Source organism: Nelumbo lutea, chromosome 8, assembly GCF_056320005.1.
Source record: "Nelumbo lutea isolate HS-2025 chromosome 8, American lotus-T2T, whole genome shotgun sequence".
In the NCBI taxonomy this organism is placed as follows: Eukaryota; Viridiplantae; Streptophyta; class Magnoliopsida; order Proteales; family Nelumbonaceae; genus Nelumbo; species Nelumbo lutea.
In genome coordinates this window covers 32,775,022-32,802,462 of record NC_142691.1, presented here as the reverse complement: position 1 = coordinate 32,802,462, position 27,441 = coordinate 32,775,022, and the positions used below count along the sequence as shown (strand labels likewise).

At 35.1% G+C, this 27,441-nt stretch overlaps 1 long non-coding RNA gene across 1 annotated transcript; it reads right to left on the bottom strand.

Moving 5' to 3' along the window:
• Nucleotides 1–3,206: 3,206 nt before the first annotated feature.
• LOC148843740 (uncharacterized) lies at nucleotides 3,207–21,322 on the bottom strand. Its single transcript, XR_016103383.1, has 4 exons — nucleotides 19,959–21,322; nucleotides 19,774–19,871; nucleotides 3,611–3,680; nucleotides 3,207–3,529 (listed from the first exon to the last, which is right to left on the bottom strand). It is a non-coding gene; the product is annotated as an uncharacterized LOC148843740 (long non-coding RNA).
• Nucleotides 21,323–27,441: the final 6,119 nt, after the last annotated feature.

Genomic DNA, 27,441 nt, shown 5'->3' with positions numbered 1-27,441 from the left:
CACAAGTTAAATTGTTTTCCTATGTGGTGGTAGGTCAACAATTCAATCTTTTAGGTCAAATGTGTTAACCCGTGATACCATAATAAAATAATAAAAATTAAAATAAGATAAAAACACAAAAAAATTATAAATTATGTGAAAAACATTTGGGTATATCTAATTTTATATAATTAACCATATTAAAGAAAAATAAGTGTGTTATTGGTGATGGAAATAAAATAAAAATTTAATACCCACCTAAAAAGGGAGTTATTTTCCTATTTGGTGGTGAGTCAAGAATTTAACTTTTTGGGTCAAATGTTTCAGCCCTTGATGTCATAATTAAATAATAAAACTAAAAAATATGAAAACATAAAAAAAGTATAAAAATATAAAATAATTTGTAGAAAAAATTTGAACACATCTCTAATATCATATGTTCATCACATAAAAGAAAAGTAAGTGTAAAAATAAATAATTTTATAGAGAAAAAATAAAAAATTTAGAAAATTTTAGAAACATATCATTTACCATCATCAAGATAAAAAATTGCCACATGCAAAGCACACACACACACACATGATGTGTGTGTGTGTTCCAAGTATATAATTGCATTCTACTATAATGTGTGTGTATATATATATTATTTTAGTTTCAACGTTTTATATTAAAAACTAAGATTTGAGGCCAAAAATGCAATTTAGGCAAATATAGTGGAGCGAGGCACCTTTTTCTGTCATTGAATGCATCAATCGTGAAAAGTTGCCTAAAATTAAAAAAAAAAAAAAAAAAAAAAAAAAAAAAAGATATATCACCCCAATCAAACAACCAAGTGCATTATGGCCTCCAGAAGTTATTTGCACATAATGTATAATAGAAATGACAAAAAAACAGCCAATTATACAAAATTAGGATTGGTTCACCAATTCTTTAGTTGGACGGGTTGATCATTCAATTTTGGTTGATTTTTTATTAGCTCCAGTTTTGGTGGGTATGATCAAACTAGCCAAGGGCCGAGTCACATTTTAATTGGTCTAACCAACAAAATTGATCTGATTTTCTAAACATTGATTTTATCAATTATTCTCCATTCAATGATTAATTGAGCTCCCATCTATAAGACGTGATACATGTCTTAGTTGATTAAAAATTTGACTAATTCTTCTTGCCTCTTCTAAAGATGGATATTGGTATATTTCCATTTATAATTATTTCATCAATTATTCTCTAACGTTTTTCTAACCAAAGGTCCCTTTCCATCTTGATGGGAGCAAGGATTTATAAATTGTATGGCCCAATTATCTCATACCCTTGATTGGAGATTTGGTTGCCTCTTATTGCCTTTTTCAAGGATAAGGGAAAACCATGTTTCATCCAATGTTTAAAGAACTAGACCTGGCATCGACCCAAGAAGGGAGAGGTTTGTGTCTAGAGGTTCAATTGATATTATATATACCAGTATAAGGCCACATGCTTATGCATATATGTAAATAAAGGATTGAGGGGATATAAGTTGACATTATATAATCAAACTTTACTTTTATGACCTGCATCAAAACTAATGTAAGTATAATTTTATAACATATGTTTTAATTTTAATTTCAACTTTTTATATTAAAAATTAAGTTTTGAGGCCAAAAAAGACATTTTAGGCAAAAATAGCAAAGCAAGGAATCTTTAGCATCATCATCATCATCCATGCCTTATTCCAACTATATGGGATCAGCTACATGGCAAAAGTTTTAGTGCTGGTTGCCAACCTATCGCAACCCTCCTTTATTCAGGCCTGGTACTGGCAATGTAAAACAAGCTCACACTGGTTTGAAAGGTGCCTTTGGTGTCATGGAATGAACAAATCTTGAAATTTTACCGAAAAAAAGACCACCCCAATCAAATAACCAAGTGCATTATGACCGTCAAACGTTTGCACATAAGGTAAAGTTAAAATGATAAAAAACCAACTGATTCTACGAAATCCGAAATCAGGACTGGTTAACTGAATCTTTAGTTGAACCTGTTGATCAGTCAATTTTGACCAATTTTTATCAATTCCAGTTTTGGGGGTACAACCAACCTAGTTAGGGCCCAGTCACAATTTAATTGGTCGGACCGATAGATTTGGTCTGATTTTCTAAACATCAATTGTATCAGTTATTCACTATTCAATCACTAATTGGGCTTTCATCTATAAGAAGTGAGATGTGCCTTTGTTAATTAGAAATTTGATTGGTTTTTGTTGCCTCTTCCAAAAAGAGATATTGGAAGATTGCCATAAGCCAGTAAATGTTTGAAATCTGAATTTCATCTCGAGGTAGTTGTAAAGGTTAGGTTTAAATGGTAAGACCCAAACTAAGGCCAACTTGAGAATTTGAGTTTAGGATAGGGTCCATTACAGCCCACAATTTTAAATGCCAACGGCATCCGTAAGTTCTCAGATTTTTGAAGATCAATTTCAGATTTATGCACTGCTACTATGTAAGGCCAATGTAAGGTTTTAGCTCACTCAACCATTGATAATAGCTCTGTTGCGTCTGCACAAATTCTATTTGATTAATGTAGAGGGTTGAAAAGGATGACAAAAATAGATAAATAAAGTCGGTACAATATTAGATTATTCAGAAAGATACGCTGACTCACCTTGGAAATGGATTGACTATTTACGGTCTGGATCTGCTGGATTCAGTTTCTGTAGACAGTGCCGTGCATTCAATCAGATCCATAGTCTAAACATCTGTCAAAATAGAGTTCAAAATCGTGTTTATACCGGTCTCATAGCTTTTTACAGCCGTATATTGGGAATATTTCCGTGGTATTCCCAATGCAAAGCTACAAGCGACTGTCAACGATATGAACACGGTTGGCAGATTATGTGTGGGCTGCAGTTTCCGGTTGGGACATGTTGGCAGCATATTATTAGTAGCAGATCCTTATTCCATTAAGCTATGTTTGGTTTGAAGGAAAAGGTAGGGAAAGTAAAGAAGGAAAAACATGTACAAATCTTATATAGATTTCCGTGCCTTTCCCTACCATTCCTTCAAACCAAACACAACCTTACGGTTTAAAACATTTCGGTTTCCAAGCTGGGCAAGAACATATGTATCTGAAAATTGCCCCATACTGACAGTGCATTGAATATTTAGAATCTTATTTAGGACTAATGCAAGCCTCCCAACCGCTTCTTGACAAGTCTCTTAAAATCGTCTTTTCAGTAATCTTCGCGATACAAATACTTTGAACCTTGCTTTATATTATATATAAAAATAATTTAACAAGTTGTCAAGATTCACAAGCTCAGTCTCTCTTAACAACTTGAAATTATATTCACTTACAACTATATTTGGTGCTTGCTCAATTAAAAACATGAACAAAATGATTAATACAAATAAACCACCTCTGAGGAGATGCATGGCTTACAATACAGTAAGCAGACAGCACTCTGTTAGCTGATTGGTTTGGACGAAGATCCCTTCAGCCAAAGAAATTTCTGACCTTCCATCTTTTAGATTTACTACAGATTGTTTCTAATGCACAACCTCCTTGCCTGGAAGCCCTGCATTACAAAAGTATTTCAAGTTCAGAAAGCCTGATAATCATGTCCAACCAACAACATGGCTCTAAAGTGGCATATCACCTGTTGAAAGAACATATTAAACACTCTGCCCCTTGCCAGCTAACTCTTTTGTTTTTGTGTCTTGACTTTCCTGCGGCCAGTCAATTCTTAGACATTATTTCATCATCAGAAGATGAGCTTAAACCTCATTTCTTACAAGGAAATAACCATTAGATTCCACTAAATCAGTAGGAGAAATTTGAGACCACTTTTTTTCCTTACTTTATAATTGCAACGTAACCATATCCAGAAAGTTGTGCCTGGACTTACCTGATCAATAATATTTTTTTGATATCTTTTGAAGGGCTACACAACCCGGGGGGGGGGGGGGGGGTAGCCCATCCCCCAACCCAGGTGCAGGCGGGATTCGATCCCAAGTCTCTGCTACGATCAACAGGAGACCTTACCAACCAGCTGGTTGGCACCTTGCTACCTGATCAATAATATTTGTATGGTGCATTTGGAAAAGGGTTGAAAAAAGAGGAAAAAACTTGTGTTATAATATTGCTTTTAAGTATGAAACAACAGTCCAATTAACGGTCAGTAATGATTTGATGTGTAGATCAAGGAATAAGAATATAAGGTCATGGCATTCATGATATCCACCCAGTCAAGAAGCTCAACTTTTAGATATTAAAATCCCTGTGTATGAACATCAAAAATTTTCTTACATAGTCTGAAGGTCCCATGACTACATTCAGTTCTCTGCTTTTTCTAATTTTCAATAGATATAAAATTGAAACTTATCCAAAGCACTCAACCAATTATCAACTATACTTTTACGTGCTATTTAGAGTTCATAATTAGATTATGCCTAGAAAGATGCACCATTGCACTAATATGTACTGAAAATGCCAGACCAAGAATTGCATTAATATGGACTGAAAACCCAAAGTACTTTAGTATTGGCATATCCGGGTGTAACTGGAATGATACGATATGCCCAATTCACCCCTCGATACATTGCAAAATTTTGATCCTTGATGAGGATCACGGGAACAACCTTTTTGCACAATTCCAACACACACCATTTCCCTTCCAACATTAAGTATATACTTCCGGCTACATGTTATTCTTTAAAATATGTAAAGAGACATGTTGGCTAAACCACCCATAAATTATTTCTTACATAAAGCTACAAGCTTCAGGACTTGTACATTGGCTAAACCACCCATAGTCTAAAGCATTCATCTTTTAGCACAGGTGCTATTTGGATTGCCCAATTTGAAGAATTTGAAGTATATTGGGCATTCAGGTTCAAGCGCACTGAAAATTTCACAAATGCCGACCCCAAGCTGACCCAAGTTTACGCCTACCTTTTGGCACACTTTTAGTGCAACAGCTTCACTAAAGCCTCACTTTAGTCTTAACATTATATGTATACATATATACGATGGGACCCAACCTTTCCCATCTATGAATAAACTAAAGAGAAACCCAATAGGTAAAAAAATTGTGCAACAAATATAACATAGATTTACCTAGAAGATGAGTTTCACCTAAACAGTTTGAAGATATAGATAGGGTGGGCAGCAACCCCTCATATTATTTTATATTAGGGCGACCATAATACAAAGGAGGAAAGACATAAATACCCCTAACACTAAAAGAACATAAAACAAATACAAAAAATAGCATAATGACAAAGTAAACCACACTCCAACAACCCCCCCTCCCAAGTTTCGTCATAAATATCATTCCTAGCTTGTAACAGAGCTCAACTTGGCACGCAGGCAGGAACTCCTTTTGTAAGGATATCAGCCAACTGGTTTGAGGAAGTGATGTAAGGAGTACAAATTTCACCAATCTCGACAATAATACCCCCCCCATCTACTGTTATCCATCTTCATTCATCTCTCTTCTTCCTCCACAAGAGGCTTATGCCTCTAATGTTTGAAACTACGCCTCACACCTCCAAGCAGTGAAACTCCTCATGTCATGCCTCCATGTTTTAAAACATTGGTTTACATCAGGTTATTGTATCCTTGTGGTCAAGGTTCAGAATTTTTATATCGATAGACATTTCGCCATGAGGAAATAGAGAAATATTGCAAATCTTGATAAGATATTTGGGAACTTTTAGAAAAAGAAAAAATCGAAAATGAACATATATACATTTAAATTTTTCTCACATCTATAAAATGTTTTTCTTTACAAAAACTTATAAGAGTTTATATGTTTAATTATAAATTTATAGGGTCTTATCATAATCAATAATAATTAATGAAAGGTTTAGATGTAATTACATATGGACTGTTTAGCAACTAGACGGACTCAATCATAATTTAGAAGAATATAATGAAATTTTTACAATTTACAAATTAAAAACTTGAAGCTTAAGTTATAAATGTGTAGAATAGAAGGGGGAAAACTTCGGTTTCACTTCCTCTCCTCAATTCTCCAAACTGCAACTGAGCTAAGGAGCCTATCAGCCTACAACAAACAGAAGATTTGGGTTTTCTGAATGTAAAAGATAGCAAGTTATACACCCGAAGCTTGAAGGCGAGTTAAAGCTCACAGAATTGGCCTTCCAAAGCTCAAGTCTTCAGGGTTTTGGAGAAGATGGATATGGGATTAGCTAATCAAGGATTTAGTTTCTACAATTCACACTCTTGATCCCATACATTTGCAGCTTAAAATGAGGAAAAAGGTATCAAGACAAAAATTTATTATTAAATCTCGAGTCTTGACCGGAAGGTAAGTTTGAAAACTGCAATTTTTTTTCGATCAATATGGAAAACTCTGCAATCTGTGATGCTCTTTTTCCCCCTATATACTCTTCTCTCTTACTCTCTTATTTCCTTTTTCTCTTTAATCTGAATTTTTCCTTACTTTTATCATATGCTCTAATGAATTTCGTTTCTATAGTCTCTATCATATGCATGCAACCCGTCTGTTTTCTTTTTCGAAAAATTTAAGCAATATATCATTGATACAGGGGAAAAACGATTTCAGGATGGTTTCACATTGCCCCTAGCTATTTTCCTATATTTCACAATATATCAGCGATATTACAAACTTTACTTGTGACAAGTCATTTGGTTGCTTGGAAAGCAACAGCTATGGCCCATTCTACTGCTAAAGCAAAAAATTAAGCCATGGCGCATGGTGTGTCAGAGATGGTATGATTCCAATCCTTGTTCGAGGAACTTGGGGTTGACTACGACAAGCCTATAATATTGTATTGTGATAACCAAGCTGCTATTAACATAGCTCGTTATCCAATATAACGTGACAAAACAAAGCATACTGAAATTAACAGACATTTTACTAGAACACATGGTTTCTAGAGAGGTTTGTCTCCCTTATTTAATACAGACAGGCAGCTGCTATTAACATAGCTCGTTATCCAATATAACGTGACAAAACAAAGCATACTGAAATTAACAGACATTTTACTAGAACACATGGTTTCTAAAGAGGTTTGTCTCCCTTATGTTAATACAGACAGGCAGCTCGCTGATGTCTCCACCAAAGGAGCTATCAAAAACAAGTATCGTTTAGTTTTTCAGTTTATGGGCCTATTATTGTTTCTTGTTGGGCTGTCTTTATTTAGTTTTTATTGGGCTTTGTAATATAGTTATTAGTGGGCTTGGGCCTTTATTTACTTTTATTTGCAGTTCTGTTCCAGTCAACTTATTAAGGGCAGAATAGTCTTTGCAATATTCGGTTAAAGGAGTTAATACAAAAGTTAGGATCTCACACTGAGACATAATTGGACTAAGAGTGTCTTTCTCCTCATTACTGAGTGATTCAGGGCTTTCTCTCTCGACTTTCTTTTTATCTTCTCTCTACATATGCAAGCAGTTGTTACAGCAATCAACAGCCCACAAGTTCTTTATCAGAGTCCATCCATCATCCTAAAGGACTGAAATTGGTATAGGTACGTAATTCCTTAGTATACATCAACAACCCAAATTTTCTTGTATCAGCCATTTATTCCCTTTTTTTCAATAATTTGCCATTTCTTCCTTTTGACCAAACCATATCCAATTGCCCTGATATCCCCCCCCCCCCCCCCGCCAATAGATTGTGGTCACCTTTCTTCATACAAAATTTTACTTCAAATTCTACAAAGTTCATTAAAAAATTCCATCCCTAAGCACAGTGTTTAAATTTTATGTTTTTATATACCAAATTTCACCTAGAAACCTTTCAACCCCAATCAATCCTTGTATGTAGCCACTAACTCATTCCTAACCCCTACTACAGCGGCAGATAATGGATGGGATTCTGGGATTCTTGCAAGGACTACAAGAGCATCTCCCTGGAAAGCTATTCAAGCTATTTTGCCCTTGTTCTCTCCCTGAACAAGGTATGATGTGCATTCAAGCTATTTTTCCCTTTTTGCTATCTCTACCATGAAAAATGAACCAATTTCCTCCTTCCTTGTACCTTCTGATTCACCTTTTGGTTTTCATTGGAACCTGGGTTTGAGAAGAGCTATCAGGGACACAGAGTTAGATTGTCTTCAGCCTTATTATCCGTTTTGGATGGGGTTTTCCTTGCTCCAACAAAGGCAGATAATAGAATCTGGACTCTCACTCCTTCGGGGTCCTACACTTGTTCCTCCTTCTTTAAGGCCCTATTACCCCCCTCTCCTATTGGTTTGTCCTTCCCAGTTAAAGAGGTGTGGTGTCAACCTATTCCTCCTAAGGTTGGGAATCTTTGTTGGGAAGCCTTCTTGGAAAGAGTTAATACAGGGGATTTACTTCAAAGAAAAAGACCCAATACATGTTTATCTCCTAACTGGTGTGTCCTCTGTAAATCTGATGGTGAGTTTGGATACCACTTACTAATTTCTTGTCAGTTTGTTAAAGGTATTTGGGAATGGTTTACTTCTTTGTTTGGGTGCAGGTGGACCCCAAAGGGCGAAGATCATGTGGAGATGTGTTAGGGCTGCAGTATGTTGGACTGTTTGGGAGGAGAGAAATTCACGGATTTTCTCAGATAAGGAGAGAATCTTGGAAGCAATCTTGGAGAGTATCCATGTTAGGGTGAAACATTGGTTGAAAACTTTAGAACTGTTTACAGAATTCTCAGTTGATCAAATGATAAGAAATTGGAAGGAGATTGCAGATTCAGCTCCGGTGAAGAAGACCTCAAGTTCTTGTTGGACACCTCCACCTTAAGGGTTTACCAAACTGAATTTTGATGAAGCAGCATGAGTAATCCAGGGCCTTCCGGAATAGGGGGAGTGATAAGAGATGAAAAAGAGAACTTGTTAGCTATGCATTCCGGCCCAATTGGGGTGGGTGTGCTGAGATTCTAGGAGCTCTTGAAGGGATCCAAAAGGCTAAGAACATGCATATTAAAAAACTGATCATAGAAGGTGATTCTGAAATTGTGGTGAATTAACTAAAAGAGGATAGCTCTAAGCTCTGGATTTACAACAATGAAAAGAGGAAGTTTGTAGCTGACTAAGGACATCGAAGTTCATTGCACATGGATAAAAAGAAATGCAAATTCCTTGGCAGATGGGCTAGCTAGACAAGGGGTGAACAAAAACTCTCTCTTTTGGGCTGTCTTGTAAGTTTTTCATGGTTTGGGTGTATATTGGTATAGTAGGGAGTTAAGATTCTTTAGCTCCTTTTCTATGTAACTTCCTAAGTTCTCAATTATTAATAAAATTTACTGTTATTGATCAAAAAAAAAAACCTACTACAGCTAATCAATTCCTCTTAAACTCATCCTTGGCTCATTCAAGTCGTGTATCAATTTGGTACCAAGGTTGTCAATCCCACATCAATTGGTACCAGAGCAAGCAATCCTACATCAATTTTTTTTTGTTTTTTTGATAATTCAGTCCTACATCAATTTCGTACCAAAGCAGTCTGTCCTACGTCCATTGGTATCATAGCTAAATGAGTAGTCACCAATTCACCATTTTCTCACATTGGCCAATTGTATAGGCCCAGGGGATCTTCTAATCAATTATATGGATATATTAGTTGACAATAATTGATCTTCCAAGTCTACAATCAATAACTTCATTTTTTAAAGCAAACTGGTGGTATCTGTGGTTCACTTATTTGAGGTGGAAAAAAACAGATCTAATAATGTAGAGAAATACCAGATTTCAAGGGAGAGATATGACCTAAGAATTTTTATCGAGGGAGAGGATAATACTTTTTTAGAGTGTGTGACAAAAGAAGAGAAGGAAGTTTGAGAAGTCTGAGACAGGGCTGGAGTTGCAGGATGACTGCCCTGTTGAAGAGGGGAAGTTGAAGGGTTACTCGAATGAGGAAGATTGGGGGGAGGGGAGATACATGGGGCAAAGTGGTAATTTCAAGTGGGACCAGGGATTTAATTAATAGGCACGTGGCTGGAGTTGGTAAGGATAATATGAAAAGGCGCAGTTTAGAGGATGGGAGTTTAAATGAAGCTCTCAAGAGGATATTTGAAGGGCCACAATGTTCAAATGAGACCTTGGGTGCTGAGAGTAGGGACCACTCCCTGAGATCAAGATTTAAGAGTATTTTCAGTGGTTTTAGGTGCAACAACTTAAAGGTAGGCAAAGGAATCGGTGCCAAAATTCTGCAGTTGAAGAGGAGAAAGAGAAAGAAGGATTCCCACAGGCTTCGAACTAGCAAGGTCTCGTTCGAATTGGTGCCAAAATTCTGCAGGTCAAGATTGGGTTTGAGTCTTCCCTAATTGTGACAGCTTTGGAAGAAAAACGGTGAGTTTGAAGAACAAGTAAAGTCGAGTTATTGGAAGGAGCTTCGTCATCTTGCATTTGGTGAAGCTATTTCTGTTCTAGGAGGAGAAAAGTGTTGGAAGATTGGAGAAGTAGACAAAGATTAACCAGAAAAGGTAGGACTATTTGTTTTGGTTCTTTTGTGGTGGAAATTCATGTTGATCCGCCTCAAGTGGGATGGTTGGCTTCATCTGACTGGGATTCTACTAGGGTTGAGGGAGACAGGAGGAAAGGAGGCTGGGTTAGAGAAAGAAGGGGAGAGTGTGACGAGGGGGAGGAGAGAAAGTTTTCAGAAGGGGTGGAGAGAAGGGAAGGAACTTGAAGGTAGGGGTGTACAATCAATCAGTTTAGTTCAGTTAGAACCAAGGACCTAACCGGCTATTCGGTTTGACCATTTTATTCAACCGAACCAACCCTGACCAGGCCCTAATTCCACATAAATGCTAAACATCCAACAAGTAATGAATAATTAATAACTAATAAATGTTATTAATTAAAAATTAAAATGGCCCCAAAACCCAATGGTTTGGATTAATTAACTATTATTAATTAAAAGTTAGAATGGCCCCAAAGCCCAATGCTTTTAATTAATTAGCTATTATTAATTAAAATTAGAATAGGCCTAAAGCCCTATATGCCAATGGGGATTTTCCGAATTGGCCATTATTCACAAACAATTAATCATTAATGAACAATTAATAATTAGTCTAAGTTTTAATAAACTATATTATTAATTAAAAGTTAGAATAGGCTCAAAGCCCTATGCCAATGGGAAATTGTTGAATTGGCCATTATTCACAGACAATTAATGATTAATGAACAATTAATAATTAGTCTAGGTTTTAATTAACTATTATTATTTAAAAGTTAGAATGAGCCCAAAGCCCAATGGGGAATTGCCAAATTGGCCATTGGGAAATGCATAATTAATTAGCATAAAGTATTAAACAGAACATTAAATATTTAATTAACTTCATTAAATAAAAGCATTAACTGTTAAGCCAACTCTAGAATGTCCCAAAAACCAGCACCAAGGACTTCTTTTGATATTCCAAAAACAAGAGGATATTCCATAATTCTTTTGCCACATAGTAAGGTGATTTGCTCCCTTGCCTTCTCTTCAAAATTTCTTCTATTTCTTTCTTTCCTAACTTCCCAACAGACAGAAAAAAGAATGCAGTTCCATGCAATATTTGCATTGACATTTCCCCTTACCATTGGCCACTTGGAGAAAACCTCCTCCACCAAATTGGGAAACCACCTCCCAGACTAGATCCCAAAGAAAAGCCCCAAATGAACTTGGAAAATAGACATTTAACAAGCAAATGATATTAATTAATTAATAAGTTAATTAACTAATTATGTTAATAAATTAGGAAAGTTTTAACAAAAATAATAAAAATCAATATGAATTAACGCAAATCTATTACTGAACTTCAATTCATTAGTTTAAAATCCATTTAAAATATTAATAAAAATTAGTATAAATTCAAACAAGCTTATCTAGTAAGAATTAATAAAAAACTATTAGTTTTCATAATAATTTTACTAATTTAAAATCCATTTAAATTCCTTTTAAAGATAATAAACTTAACTAAAATTAGTAAAATTACAATATATCTATCTAAAAATAATTAATAAAAATAAAACTATTAATATTAATTAATAATAACACAAAGTTTGTGCATCGCATGGGTCCTAACTTTCACAACAAGAAGAAAGAAATTTCAAAAAATATAGGAATCAAGACCATGATGAGGTAGAAGAAGAACCTATTGATTGTGAAGTAAATTCTAAGTTATTCCTAGTTTCTTGCTTATTGGTTCAAATTTTGAAGTCTTCAAGGGTTCAGGACAGCATACACCAACATGTATATTGATTGAACCCTTCAGGTGGGAAATGGATAGGTTGGGTTGGATTTGAATTGAAGGCCAACCCACCCACCAACCACCTACATTTCTAATATGTACATGGGTTGCAACCCAACCTAACCCATGTTGACCCATTTCAATATGTCAAATTATGTAAACCAATCTTTATTGGGAGAAAAAAAAGGCTTTGGATTTGTCTTATAGTGACATATGTCCTTACCTAATTGCATAGGCAAGGCTGGGTGACAAGGGGCGCCTTGTTGCCTAGTCGCCTAGGGGGTGGATTTTTTAAGTAAAAAACATGTATCCCAGGGCAGTTCCCTAGGTTCCATAACCATATTTCCTTAATAACTATCCATAATTTTCATAAGAAAAGTATAAACTTCATGTTAAAGTATGGGAAATCAATATATTCATGAAAAGAAAAAGAAGGATAAGAAAATTCAAAAATATAGGGGCTGAACCCTTTTTTTGTTATAAAAAGTGAAGGAAAGAAAATGTGGAAGAAGAAGAAAATGTGCCGATTAGACAAAATATTAAGTTTTTCCTTACTTATTCATTCAAGTTTTGAAGTCTTTGAGGGTTCAATACAGCATTTGGCAATGTCTGCGTTGATTAAACCCTAACAAATAAGAAAATAATAAAAAGAAATTAGTGTATTTCTTTATCAGCAACACAAATGATTTCAATAATAATAGAAAGCAAAATTACAACAAGAGGTTGTGGAAAAAAGAAAAACACAACTTCGGAAAAGCTGACCCAACCCAAGAATTATAGTTGAGCCCAATACAAGAGAGTTCTTTGTACCCCCTTGCTTAGCTAAACCATCTGCCAGACTGTTGGCAGTTCTCCTAACCCATTTAACTTGGATTGTCATGTCTTTTGATAGCCATTTAAATCACCTGAAATCATTCCTTAGGTGCCATGTCACCCCCTCCCCCTTCTTCAGCCAGTTCACAATAGTTCTCGAATCACCCTCAATGATCAGTCTATCAATACCCAAATCATTAGCCTTCTCAACCCCATATACTACAACCAGTAGTTCTGATCTAACCACATCACCATGTTAAGCTAGGGATGCAAACAGATTAGATCGGATTCGAATCAAGGTATATTTGAATCTGATCCAACACTGTTCATGTTGGATCGGATCTAATAGGACTCAATTTGAATTCAAATCCTATCGGTAAATCAAATCTTTGATCCGACTTATTTTCTTTAAAAATTAATAAATTATTAAAAGAAAAATAAAATATACTAATTTAAATAAAATGAAAACAAAAAATGCAAGTATTTTTTAATTATTTTCATCATATATATATACATGCTTTTTATAAAATATATAAATAATATAACAAGTTTATAAAAATTTAATATAAAAAATATATTTATAAATAAATAAATAACATATATATGTGTATTATATATTTATATTTATAAACATATAATATATATTGGATCAGATCTTTTCAGATCAGATAGGGGGTGATCCGAATCCGATCCAATTTCTGATCGGATCCCATTATCCGATCTAATCTAAAGATCCGAACATGGGTGATCCAAATTCAACCAAATAGGATCTAATCTCAAATCGGATCGGATCATGATCCGATCCATTTGCACCCCTATGTTCAGCAAGTCTTGAGTATAAGGCTATGATATTTCCTTCCTAATCCCTAATGACCCACCCCTCACCCCATGCTTGAGGGGCCAGGATTGCCCACACAACTCCCATCAAAATTCAATTTCCTCCACAAATTGAGGGTGACCAGTCCTCAACAGTTTTGTCTTCTGGATGATGATGCAGCAATTACACCCCAAGCCCTGAAAAAAATCCTTAACCTTAAAATCTGAAAAAATTTCAGGCATTTTGCCCAATGTGCCACTCTTAGAGTTATGACTTCCACCAAGGCTTTCTTCTTACTTTTTCTTCAAAGATTCTTGTGTTACTTTCCTCTCAAACTATCCAAAGCACCATTGCTCTAGTACATCTCCCAAAAATCTTTTAGTGCAGATAAAAGAAGTAGGGCTAAACTATCCTTCCAAACTATTAGGAGAAAACCATCTACATCCAAAGAGAGAAGAAAACCAATTCCAAATAAAGTTAACAAAAGGACAAGAGATTAGGAGATGAAAGACAGTCTCATCATTTAACTTACAAAGTAAGCACCATCTAGGGGACAAACACCAGTTTGATCTTTTTCTTTGAAGCAAATCAAAGGTATTAAGACTTACATGGTTTCTTTCCTCTTTTGGTTGCAGGTGGACCCCACCGCCAAACATTCAAAGTTTGTTTAGCCCTTCATTCTTTGGTTGCCAAACAAAAGGGGAAGAATAATGTGGAGATGTGTGAGGGCTGCTGTTTGTTGGACTCTTTGGGAGAAAAGGAACACCAGAATTTTCTCTGAAATTGAAAGAAGTAAAGAATGCCTTATTGAAGTAGTAACAGTGAGGGTGGCACATTGGCTGAAATCTTTGGACCTGTTTGTTGATATTTCTACGGATATGTTGCTGAATAGCTGGCCTGGAGGTGGAAAATTCTGCTCCTATTCGCTCTTTAGTTTGTCTTGTGTGGTCACCATCGCTTTGTATTCAGGTTCCATTGGGTTTGGAGACTCTCTCAAAGCTGAGGTCTATGCAGTACCGGAGGGTACAAGGAAGTCTAAGGAACTGAATATACAAAAGTTAGTCGTTGAAGGGGACTCAAAGCTGGTCTTAAGTTGGTTACAAGAAGGTAGTGGACTTTGGAAATATGCTAATGAGAGGAGGGAGATTAAGTGGCTAACTAGAGGACTGGAAATCAAGTTTCAGTGGGTCAAGAGAACAGCAAATGCATTTGTTGATGCTTTGGCAAAGCAGGGGGTGCGAAGGGATCAAATGTTTTGGGCTGTTCTGTAAATTTTTCCTTTTTGTTATCTTCCCGGAGAGAGCTAAGCATGTTTATCTCTCCTTGGAATGCTGTAACTAAATTCTTTTAATCTAATGAATTCCAGTTATTGATCAAAAAAAAAAAGTAAGGGAGGCAGCTACCAAGGAATTAAAGAAAGACTTACATGATTCAAACCATCAGTATTAAGGCCCCAAACCTTAAAAATCAAACCACCTTCTCCCAAGACCATTGAATTCAACAAACCTAACAACTCAAACACACTAGGAAATTTAGATTCTCTGCGGTTCCTTTTTTTTCTACCCTTAAGGCTGGAAAGAGCAAAAAAGTGAAGGTAAGTTCTCACCTAGGGGGAACCCGAAGCATAGTTATACCTGACATGATTGAGGAAGTAGGAAGAAATTTGTGGACAGCCTTCCAAGGAGCAGACAGAGTAACTCTACAAAGACAACCAATATCCCATCCATTGCTTGACATGCCATGAATACTTGCAACAACTTTGTGCCATAACCTCTCGTTCTCTTTGGGGAACCTCCAAAGCCATTTACTAATCGAAGCCAAAACTTTCAACTTGACAATACCAATTCCCAAACCCCCTTCTGCCTTTAATTTCACCTTCTCCCATATAAACACACGAAATGAATATTTTTGTTTAATAATGTCTACTTTATAATTATAATCTTAAAAATTTAAGAACATAAAAGTATTTCATAACACAATGTATAAAATTGCTTGGCGATTAGGCGAGGCGAGCCTCCAAGGGCACCTTGTTGCCTAGACATCACCTAGACAACAATGCCTAATTGGTTCAACCCAAACGTCAAAGTTGGACTTCATTAAAAACAAGTTAGATAGAGAATGGAGATAAAGGAGAGAAGCCACAACCTAGAGACGACATATTTTGAAGGAGAGACAATAGGAGAGAGAAACAAAGGAGGGAGAAACATTGGAGAGAGGAGAGAGAAAATATAAGAGAGAGGGAGAGAAGAGAGAAAAATGAAGGGAAGAGATAAGATAAGAGAGAGAAGAGAGGAGAGTGAAATGGATGAGGAGAGAGTGGAACATATGAGAGAGGTGAAAGTAGAAAGACAGGAGAGAGAGAGAGAGAGAGGGAGAGGAAAAGGAAAAGGAGAGAGAAAATAGAGAGAATTTGTAAAGTCTAGGTGAGATAAAAAAGAGGAATAGGAAGGAAAGATAGGAGAGAGAATCTATGAGATAGAAAATGAGAGTGAAAATTACAAGAGGAAAAAAGAGAGAAAAACATGATGAGAAAGAAATAAGAAAGAAGATACATGAGACAAAAGTGGAGGGAAATTTGAAAGAAGAGAGGAAAGAGAAAATAAAAATTGAGAAGATGGTAATATACAATCATACATAACTTATTGCATTGACCAGATGGGTACCCATAACACAACTTAATCTAAGCGTTTGTATTTGTCTCAATGGGTGAGTCAACCCACACTCAACCCACATTTTAGATGATTGGATTTGGATGGGTCATGTAGGTTAGGTCAAAAATTGCCACCCCCATTGAACCCTAACATATAAGAAAATAATAAAAAGAAACTAATACACAGACCCATAAAATAAAAAAATAGAGTATTAATGTCTAATTTATTATTATAGTTTCAAAAAGATAAAGAACATTAAAATATTTTATAGCACCCTCCATCAATGCCTTGTTGCCTAAACACCACCTTGACAATTATAGTTCTCCTTAATCCTAAACATCACCTTCTCAACATAGCTTTGTTGAGAAGTATAATTGGAACAAATATATATATATATATATATATATATATATATATATACAAGTACGAATAGATGTGGTTGGACTCTAAAGTTTTCACTAGACTAAAATACCCCATCTCTAAAGTTTGAACCAAAGAAGGAGCAATGGTAAATATGTAATTTTGTTTTCTCATTTAATGCTTATTACAAAAAAGACATAAAACTCCAATTTTTTTGTTCATGATTGTAAAACAAGTCAATGGCAAAAATGTTATTTAACATTCCCATTTAATGCTTGTTAGGGAAAATACACAAATCCCTCTTTTTGTTCAATAGTTGGAAAACAAACCTCCCTTGAAGTTTTCGACTGTTGCCAACCTCCCTTGAAGTTTTTGACTATTTCCCAAACCTCCCCTGAAGTTTGGCAATTGCAATCACCTCCCCTAAACTTCTTGACATAGTTGCAAGTAGACCCCTTCGTAAAATGTCCAAAAGATATGAAAATGTCCAAAATACCCATGTAATGATTATTGAGGCTGGTTTATACAAAAAAAAAACCAATATAAATGTTATGAACAACAAAAATAGAGAGCTTAAAGTTGCAATTTTACCTTTGAGCGATTGATATGAAGGGAAAATTTGGAAAATGCATCAATTCCGAAAGAGAGATTAAAAGGGATTGGAGTAGTGATTGATATGAAGAAAAAACTTGGAAAATAAGCATTTTGGTCAAAAGTAACTACATGGGTATTTTGAACATTTTTGTGCTTTTCATTAGTAGATTCTAGCAGAGGGTCTACTTGCAACTGTGTCAAAAAGTTCACGAGAGGTGATTGCATTTACCAAAATTTAGGGGGGTTCAGTAATGATAAAAAATTTTACAGGAGGTTTTAGCAATTTACCTATTCATTTATTTAAATAAAAAAGAAAAACTTGAAAGTACATCTTATGTTCTCAATAGCCAATGTTGGGCCACATTAACCACCACGAAGATATTTTCAACTTGTAAATGGATGAGCAATTTATTCTTTAAATTATTTTTTTTGTTTTTTTTTAATATTTTTAACCTATTTACCTATTTTCATTGGTTCAGTTCTTGATCATTAAGGTAATAGATGGTTTTCTCTTCTTTATTCCCACCAATATGGTGGCTTAATTTTTCATTTCCGTTACCCTAAAGCCCACATTATTGGATGGCAAGATATCTGCAAAAGTAAGTGATATTTTTTATAGCAGTTCATTGTAAGGTTTTCAGTGGTTGAAGGAGCTGAAATTGGATTTATCATATAAAAGTCAATTCTTGCAAAGGTAATGGGAATTCAAATAAAATTCTGATGAAGGTAACTGATAAAAGTTATTGATTTTATTAATGGACCATAATAAATAAGAATAATAAGAATTTTATTTATTCTCGTTACAAATATTTTATTTGGATATATTTTTATATTAATGAACCATAATAAATGTGATAAATAAGAATAATTTTTATAGATGTAGAAATATAAAAAAAAATGGAAATATATTATATACTACCATCATCACAAAATTTGTCACGTGCTTTGCACGTACAAAAATACTGTGTGTGTGTGTATGATCAGTAACACAGAAATTAATTCATTAATGGGGTTGTTGAAATAAACAACAAAAATGAGGGAGCTAATCCATCCTAGGTATTACAATTGGACCCAAAACATAGATTGCCTCTGAACCCCTTGCTTCTAAACCATCAGCCAGACTATTTGCAGATCTCCTAGCCCAATTTATTTGGATCATCATATCTTTTGGCAACCATTTGAAACATCTGAACTCATTTCTTAATTGCCAAGTTACCCCTTCCCCCTTTCTCAACCAACCCGTAACTGTTTTCGAGTCACCTTCAATGACTGGTCTTTCAATACTCAATTCTTTGACTTGCCACCCTTAAAGTTATGACCTCTATGAAAGTTTATTCGCCCCTTTCTTAAGTTCCTTTCTTCAAGCCTCTATGAAAGTGTCTTAAAAAATTGTTAAGTCCCTTTCTTCCCAAATTGTCCAAACCACCATTGCCCTAATACATCTCCATAATAGTCCCTCCTTTTAGAGCAATTGAAAACAGAATAGTTAAACGACCCTTCCAAGCTATCAGGAGGGGACTACCTGCAACCAAAAAGTGAAGAAAACCACTCCCAAATAAAACCAACAAAGGGATAAGAGATAAAGAGATGAAAAGCAGCCTCACCATTCAATATACATAAGAAGCACCAACTTGGGGACAAGCACCAGTTTGGTCTTTTCCTCTGAAGCAAATCACAAGTCCAGTATATTTATCACATGGATCTTTTGGGATTAATTGGAGGCTATAGTGTAACCTAAAGAGACCAGCAGAGCATGGCATAGGAGCTTGAGTATATCATAAGTTTTGATCTATTTATGATATTTTTCCAGAGAAACCTGCTGTTGCGCAAATTAATAGATGTAATATTTCAGTAATAAAGGATCAAGGTACTCTCGAGAAGAAAAGATAGCACATACTTCTCAAACGTGTCAATTGCTTTTCTAGCCAAACTCCAAAAACTATTACAGTAGGACAGAAGAATCAAGTATAAAGTACTGAAGGCATATTACTATATTTGCAATTTTCTTGGCCAAACTAAACATTCGAGACTAATTCGGTGATTCAAATAATCAAATCTTTAACGTTCTAAAGTTCAATGACTAAGCATTGCATTGAAAACGACATGCAGTTACTTATAAGTTATTTCCCTTATTCCTTCACTTCGAAGGATAGTCGTACCTTACGAAACGACCAAACAACTCTACCGATAAGATTTTATAAACACAACAAAAATTAGAGTCCAGATTGTACATAATTTGACTCTGGTTAAGGATTAACAAGTAAAACGCATGAAATCAACATAAATGAGCTCCGAAGACAATTCACGAATAAGAACAAAAAATCAAACCAGAAACTGCCATACAAAAGTAAAATTTAAGGGGGGGGAAACTGAAGAAAACTCACCATTCCCTTGGTTTCATAGTAATCGTTCAACGCCCATTGATACTTCGACTGGTTCAACCCGAACCAGTCCGCCAAATATTTATCTAAGCTCGAATGTGCTGTCGCGGAAACCCCAAATCGTCAACGAAAACCTCTAAACACCAAACGATTCACTAAATTTAAACCCTAACAACACAAACAGTTACCATTTTGCACTTTAACAATGGCATCCGAGAAGAAACCAACCACAGACGAATTCCTCGTCGTCCGAGACTTTTCGAACTGCTGCGGCAGAGGCTGAACCGGGGGTAGAACCACCTTTTTCGGAGACGGAATCTTCGGCGACTCGGCAGGTGGCTCAGAGGGTTTCGAAGTGGCCAGAGGAGTAAGAGGGGCTCTTGGAGTGGCTGAAGGGCTGAAAGTGGGTTTTGGGGTCGCTGGAGGAGTGATGAACACAGTGTACCTCCCAACTTTACCGATCATCGGAGGCGGTGTGGCTTCTTTAGTAATCGCCATTACCAAAGCGAGTTTGAACTTCAAAGCAAATGCAATTGCAGAGAGGTGCGACTGTGCGAGAATCGACACACTCGGACGAGAATGTAAAGCAGCAAAGGTAAAGTACTTAGGAGAGCATCTTCCTTTTTTTCTTTTTCATAAAAATTTAGGAGAGCATTTTTTTTTACGGGAGAATCTTTGCTCCTCACTCAAAATAAATACTTCTTTAATGATCACTCTTTTAAGTGCTAGAAAACAATAGATAAGTGTGCTGGAACCGGGGTTATCGACCGAAGCCGATTGGATAATCGATTGACCGGTTCGATTAATAGGTTTTTTATTATTTATAATATATATTATAAAAATATATAAATATATAATAAAACACTAGAAATATGTATAAAATTATATTTTAAATAATAAATAATATATTATAATATATTTATATTTAATGCATATTTATTAATTTATAATGTATAGAAAATATAATATATATAAATATATGTATACTAATCAGTTCGGCTAACTGTCAGTTTTCCATTTTGATTAATCAAAACTGAATCGGTATTTTTGATTTCTGAATCCTATTGTAAAAACATTCAAAATGTCAAATACCCCATTTTATACATCAAAAATTTTCGATTTCGAGCTGACACCTATCCCAAATGTAGTTTGAACCTAAAAATTTTGACCCTGGGCTGAATTGCCATTCTCCCAAAATTTTATTGTTGAAATTATTGTTACTACATCTACCCAAAGCTTGGATTCGGGTAGCTACTGAATCCAAAGCAGAAACTGTAGCCATCGACTCCATAATAGCTAACAAAACCATTCATTAATTAACAAAGGATGATATCAAACCTTGTTGTGATTGCGATCTAGTAACCATGCGGGGTCCCACTTTTTCAGGTTAAATCTTTTTATTTTTCTTCCTAACCGCCATTTGAAATCCATCAGGATTATCACTTTCATCTCTATTTCTTGGAGCTTCTGGGTTTGAAAGATCGCAAGAAGCAAACAAAGGCTGATCGTCCAGAGTAGGAGAAGCCAGATTCTTTGTGGTTGGCCTTTTACTAAAGGGAGCATTGGAATCTGCTTTAGATCTCCTCAAATATGCAAAATCCATGCCAGAATCATCCCAAGAAGGCTTTCTTTCTGAACCACCGGCGGCCCTTTTCTCCGTCCTTCCAACTATATAATAATATCATCTTTCAAACCGGAATTGAAAGACCTTTGATCTGGATTATTCATCAAAGCTTCCAACAATTGCTGGTCAGAATTTTCTGTTCTTAAGGCCTGCTCTTCAGGTTCAATTACAGGTTCTAGGAGAGGGGAATGATCAACTTCAACTTCCAAATCTGTAGTAAGAATATTAGTATTGTGAATAGAAGACTCAAACAGTCTTCTAGTTGGTCGAAACTCAGATCGAATAGCTGGTGGGGGGTTTTTGGGTCTGAGCTTTCTCTTGCGCAAGAGCCTGGTTCGAATCCTTTGGATTTTCTTTCTTTTTCTTCAATTTGCACTTAGATTCATCATGATCCTATTTGTAGTAGTGTGGCTACCCAACCCGGAAGGGGGACGGAATGAATGGATATGGAGTGAATTGGAGTGGGAGTCGCCACCTATATGTTTGTAATAGATTTGGGATTTAGAATTGAAAACATAAGAAACAAGTTTGATAGATTATTTGTCAACTTATAGGATTGTAGTTATAATCTTATTATATGATATTTGTGTTCCCATATGTTGATTATGATATGTTTCTTCATAAAGGCTAACAAAGTATATGTTTCTTTTGTATGTATACCTCATTTAGGAATTAAATTTGGTGTTATTAATGTATTTTCATGATTTATTGGAGCATCTATTAAGCATCCATTGGCATCTTGATTTTTTGTCCAATATGCATGTGTATCCAAGGCATTTCTTAATACATCTCTTAAAATCGTCTTTCCAATACATCTTGTGTTTTTTATATTTTGAACATTGGCTGCATCTTGCCCCTTTGATTGGGAAACCTTAATTGTGTTTCTATTGTTTAATTAATGATATTTCTCTTTACTTATCAAAAAACATCAACAATAAGACATTTGAAAATAATATCACAACCAACAAAAATAAGTCATGAAGGAGGCAAAGAAAACCAAAAATGATTACTGCTAGTAGAAAAAAGGTCAAGGACTAGGGTTTTAGAAACTCAATGAAGGCGAGGGAAAATGGTTTTAAAAATAATGCAAAAGATATTTTTGGGATTTTGAAATGTTTAAATACACACATAACATCACATGAGAAATCTTTTCACTACTTAACTAATAGAATGCAAACGGATTTACTTGAATGTTGGAATCTAAAAGTATAGGGTAAGCTCTATGAAAGTTCTAACCCCCAAGTGTCATTACCCTCTAAAGTACTAGGTTGTTCTCTGCAATTTCTCTATTTCTATATTATTATTAATTCTTTGTAAATTTAATTTTATATTAATCCAATGCTCTATGAAAGGATTTGTGGATGTGTCTATAAAAAATTATAAACTATTGAAGTGGTCCAATATTTTTTTGATTTCTAATATTACATACACTAAAACGATTAATTAAAAAAAAATGTTTATTATAGTGTTAATCTATTTACATGTAAAAAAGGGTTTAGTCCACTTTAGCAATTCAACAGTCTTGGCTTATGGTGGGTTAATAGTTCAACTGTTCTCCGTTGAAAGAGCTAGGTCAAATCATCTCTCACGTCTCTGTGAGTATTTCTCTCGCACTTTGCGAGTTTTGTTCCTCTACATTTTCTTCTGCAATCTATTTGATTTTTCTCCCATCTCCTTCTCTCTCTCTCTCTCTCTCCACTCCCTTTCCCTTATTCTGATTCTTGCATTCGTTGCACCATGGCCCTCGATAACCTCCTTTCCAAATTTGAAGATCTTTTCAGATAAGTGGTTCCTCATGTTGAAGCTTAGGATGATGATACAATACCACCAGCAGACTGTGAACGCTTCCTAATCTTATGTATCCTCTCAGACCAACCCCCCAAGTTAGTTGTTGTGTAGGAGGTGCTCTCACAAAGTTGGCGCTTATAGGACAAGTTTATAATTGCCGAGTCCAAAATCTTAACCTGCTTACTACAGGATACTCTAGTAGCTCATTGACTACTCATAACTTGTCTTGCCCTATTGGAGCATTACCAAACCTCTTATGGGTTCCCTTGGACCTTCTCCCATGCGAAAACCCAAGGAAACAGTTGGATTTTAGAACACCACAAGTAGAACTAGGGTTTCTTTAACACCCTAAATAAAGAAAAAAAATAGAAGAACAGGATATGAGATTTTGAACTAGTGGAGTGTTAGATAGTATATGCCCTTTGCTTCAATCAACATATGTACACAAACATTTATCTATAAATGAATAAAGCTCATAGTTGTTTCATGTTTATATTGGTATGTTTTCTGTGTATTACCACTTAAACTGAACGCTTATGAGACTCGTGTTAGTTTAGAATGTTCGCAACCATTGGATAGACTTAGGAAGTTTATCCTGATAAGACTAAAACTAATGTTCTGCCAAGCAGTTAGAGTAACTTGTCTCAGTTGCTAAGGTTAGACTCCAAGCATAGCCGATGGGTGTTTATTAGAAGCACTAAACCAGACCAATTTCCAGTTATGCCCTAAACTTTGGAGATAGATAGGCAAAACTGGAAAGTTACACTTTACTCCAAACTTGATTATGGTACTGCACCAAGTATTGGACTGTGTCGTCTTTGATATGCCAACCATATTAAATAGTGTATGCCATTAGCTCCAATCAGATTGATGTACTGGCGCATTTATTGTAAATGACTAATAGTACATATTTGATTCATGTTATTTTGGTGTGTTTTTGTATAATACCCTTAAGTTGGACACTTATGAGACTCATGTTAGTTTAGAATCGTCACAGTCATTGAATAGATCTAAGGAGATTTATCCTGCCAAAGCTGACACTAATATGCCGCCAAGTGGGTTGGGGTGGCTTGTCTCAGTTGGTAGGGTGAGATCTAAGGTGCATGCAGTGTGGGTTTTCATGAAACCCTGAACCGGACCAAATTCCAGTATTGCCCTGGACCTTGGAGAGAGATGGACAAAACTGGAATCTTACACCTGACCCCTAGACTTGATTATGATACTGCACTAGGTGTTGGATTGGATTATCTTTGATATGCCAATCAGTGAGATCCTTAAACGAGTCAAAACCAGGGTATATTGGGGAAATCCAAGAATTCACCTGAGTGGGTGATCATAATGACAGGAGCAGCCCCTTTGTTGGACAAAATGTTCGAAGAATGCACTCTCTCTAATGGAAACTTAAACTGTCGGTGGTTGATTTCAAAGTGTTGAGATTTGTTTTGCAAAATATATTTATATAGAGATATACATATATATTATGGCTTCACAAAATCTATCTACCATTTATAAAAATGAGGATGGTAGAAATATTTTGTCAAAAATTCTGATTTTCACTTTCCTTTTTTACCCTTTATGTTTTTTTGTTTTTCTAATTTTATTTAATTAATAATTAACATTTGCAATTGGATAAAGCAAATAAAATAATAATAAAACCGCTGTAGAACCTACTCTTCTCTCCCCTTAGGCCTTATCTGATCTTCTCCCGAAGCACCTACCTGACGAACCTCTTTCGTGATTAGAGCCAACACATGTCAAGTATTGGATGGTTTGCCTAAACCAAAAATTCAAATTAAAGGGGGGAATGGATTTTTTTGACCTTTTATTTTCATCATCAAATAATCAATTAGATGATTAAATGAAGTTTTTTTTTTTGTTTTCTCCTTATTTTCATGTTTTTTTCCCATTTCCCTTCTATTTCGATTGTCTCCGGTAATGTAATAAGTTGTATTCGATCGGAAAAATGCTTTTATGTTCATTATATTGATTTTCATTTTAGGCTAGTGTTTTTTCTCGAAGATCATCGGGCCAATCTGATTAATTTGACACTCTACCAACATAATACTATAGGTGTTTGGAATGTGTTTTGTTGGCAGAAGATCTCAACTCTTCTATATAAATTGAATGGATGCATGTTCGATTCAAATTTAATATAAATTATTCAGGATCAACCTATATCCAAACATTAGTTGTTAGATATGCAAATAACGCCCTATATGAGGGTGCATGATAGTTGTTGGCAAAAATTAAAAAAAAAACACTATCTTTTCTAAAAACCATTGGGTGTGTTAGGTACTTAGGTTTGGGTTGAGATTCAACCCAACACACTTGACCCATCAACCCATTGATGCTCCATTTTGGGTTCAACCCACACCCATCATAACCCAACTCATTAATTTTTCACATAATACATAAATTCTAGAAAATATAACTATAAAAAATGCATAATATATAAATTAAGATAGAAATTTAGAAAATAACATAAATTAAAGAAAAAAATAAAAATTACAAAATAATTATGAAAAAACACAAAAAATGAGAAAATAATATAAAATACAAAAAAAAGCAGAAGATTTATAAAAAATTTAGAAAATCATAAAAATTGATGAAAAATAATAGAAATAACAAAAAACAAAGAAAACCATAAATTACAGAAAAATGAAAATACAAAATTTCATTCCATGGGCATTTGGCCACTAAGACTATATGCTCTCATGTGTGCGGTTGGCCACTGGGACTATGTGTTATCATGTGTGTAGTTGTTAAGTAGGGGCTGCAACCCATGTCCTCAGTCGTATGCAATACTCTAACACATTATGAATTGTTCGATTGTTTTATTTTTGGACAAATGTGTGGAGGTGCTCGACATGTCTAAAAGGTGTTTGCATACATGATACTTTAGTGGTTAGTTGATAAATTTTGCTGCCAACTAATTTCTTTACTTTCTCCTATTTAAAAAGTAAGAAGAAAATGTTTTTAGGATTAAATGTAAGTTAATTAATGGTTACTTGAGTAAATTAACATAATAGCTTTGTTTACTTCTAACCATTAATAGTAATTATTTTCATAGGTTTTAGGTTATCACAAAACAGGAAATTAGTTAAGAATGGCATCTTCTATTCTCCATAAATTTTGCGTTTCATTGGGATGAATTGTATCTATATATAATGTTCTTGAATGTAATTTTATCTTTGGTTTGGTACATTAATGTTTCAATCTAATGCATTTGCAACCAATATTATGTGCACATTATAAAATTTAGATCTTGGAATTTTGTGAGGATGGTCTTTTTTATGTATTATATAATTGTCTTAGGACTTGAACGGTATGTAAAATTCATCTATGCCCGAGATATAAAAGCATAGTCAAGCATGACCATCAATATCAAATACCCTGTGCATTGCACAGGTCATTCCACTGGTGTTTGTAAAAGGTTTTAAATCCCGATATCCATGTAAGTAGAGAGTGCAACATTGTACCGTGCAGTTGAGGGAGAGGTCGTCTCTTGTCAGACAATGTTTGATCATTATGGGCTGAGAATTTAAATGTAAGACCATTTAGGGTTATACCTGATGGCTAATCTTGCATTTGCCCATAGTCATTGGGTCTTCACAAGATGGTTGCACCCAATGACCATTTAGTGTAAATGGTGGGCCCATTGAGAGCCCATATTGATGAACTTAGGGATTCATTGTGTTCTGCAGTAAATTCGGCTAGGCCTTGTAACAATGGCTGGGTTGAACCTATGTGGCTGATGTATAGAACAATGCTAGGGTCCCACGCCATACAAAGAGAGCCAAACTAGTCAACATTTAAAGGGTAAAGTGAGTAGTGTGACTTAATGGGCCTAAGGCCCATTTCAAATTAGGCTTAAGTGATTTAACTAAATAGGCAAATTTGGGTTTATAATCTAATTAGTATTAGCAATTGGATAAGATAAGTCTTATACACTTGAGAGTCCAAATCCAAATATAAAATTTGGATCAAGAAACTCATTCCTAATTGGATTATGAAGCTGATCCAGGGAAGGTTATAAATAAGGGGGTGAATTCTACAGAAAGATCACTTCTTTTCTGCAATCTTTTTCTCTCTATGCTCTTGTCGCCCAGACTATTTCAACCTCCACCTCTTGGTGTGATCAAGAACTGTTCTTGATATTATTACTTGGTGAAGAAGCATCCTGAAATTGTGCTCACACAACCGTACAAGTTCTTACTGAAGAACCCATCTTGTTGATCCTTCCTCAACATTTGCTATGT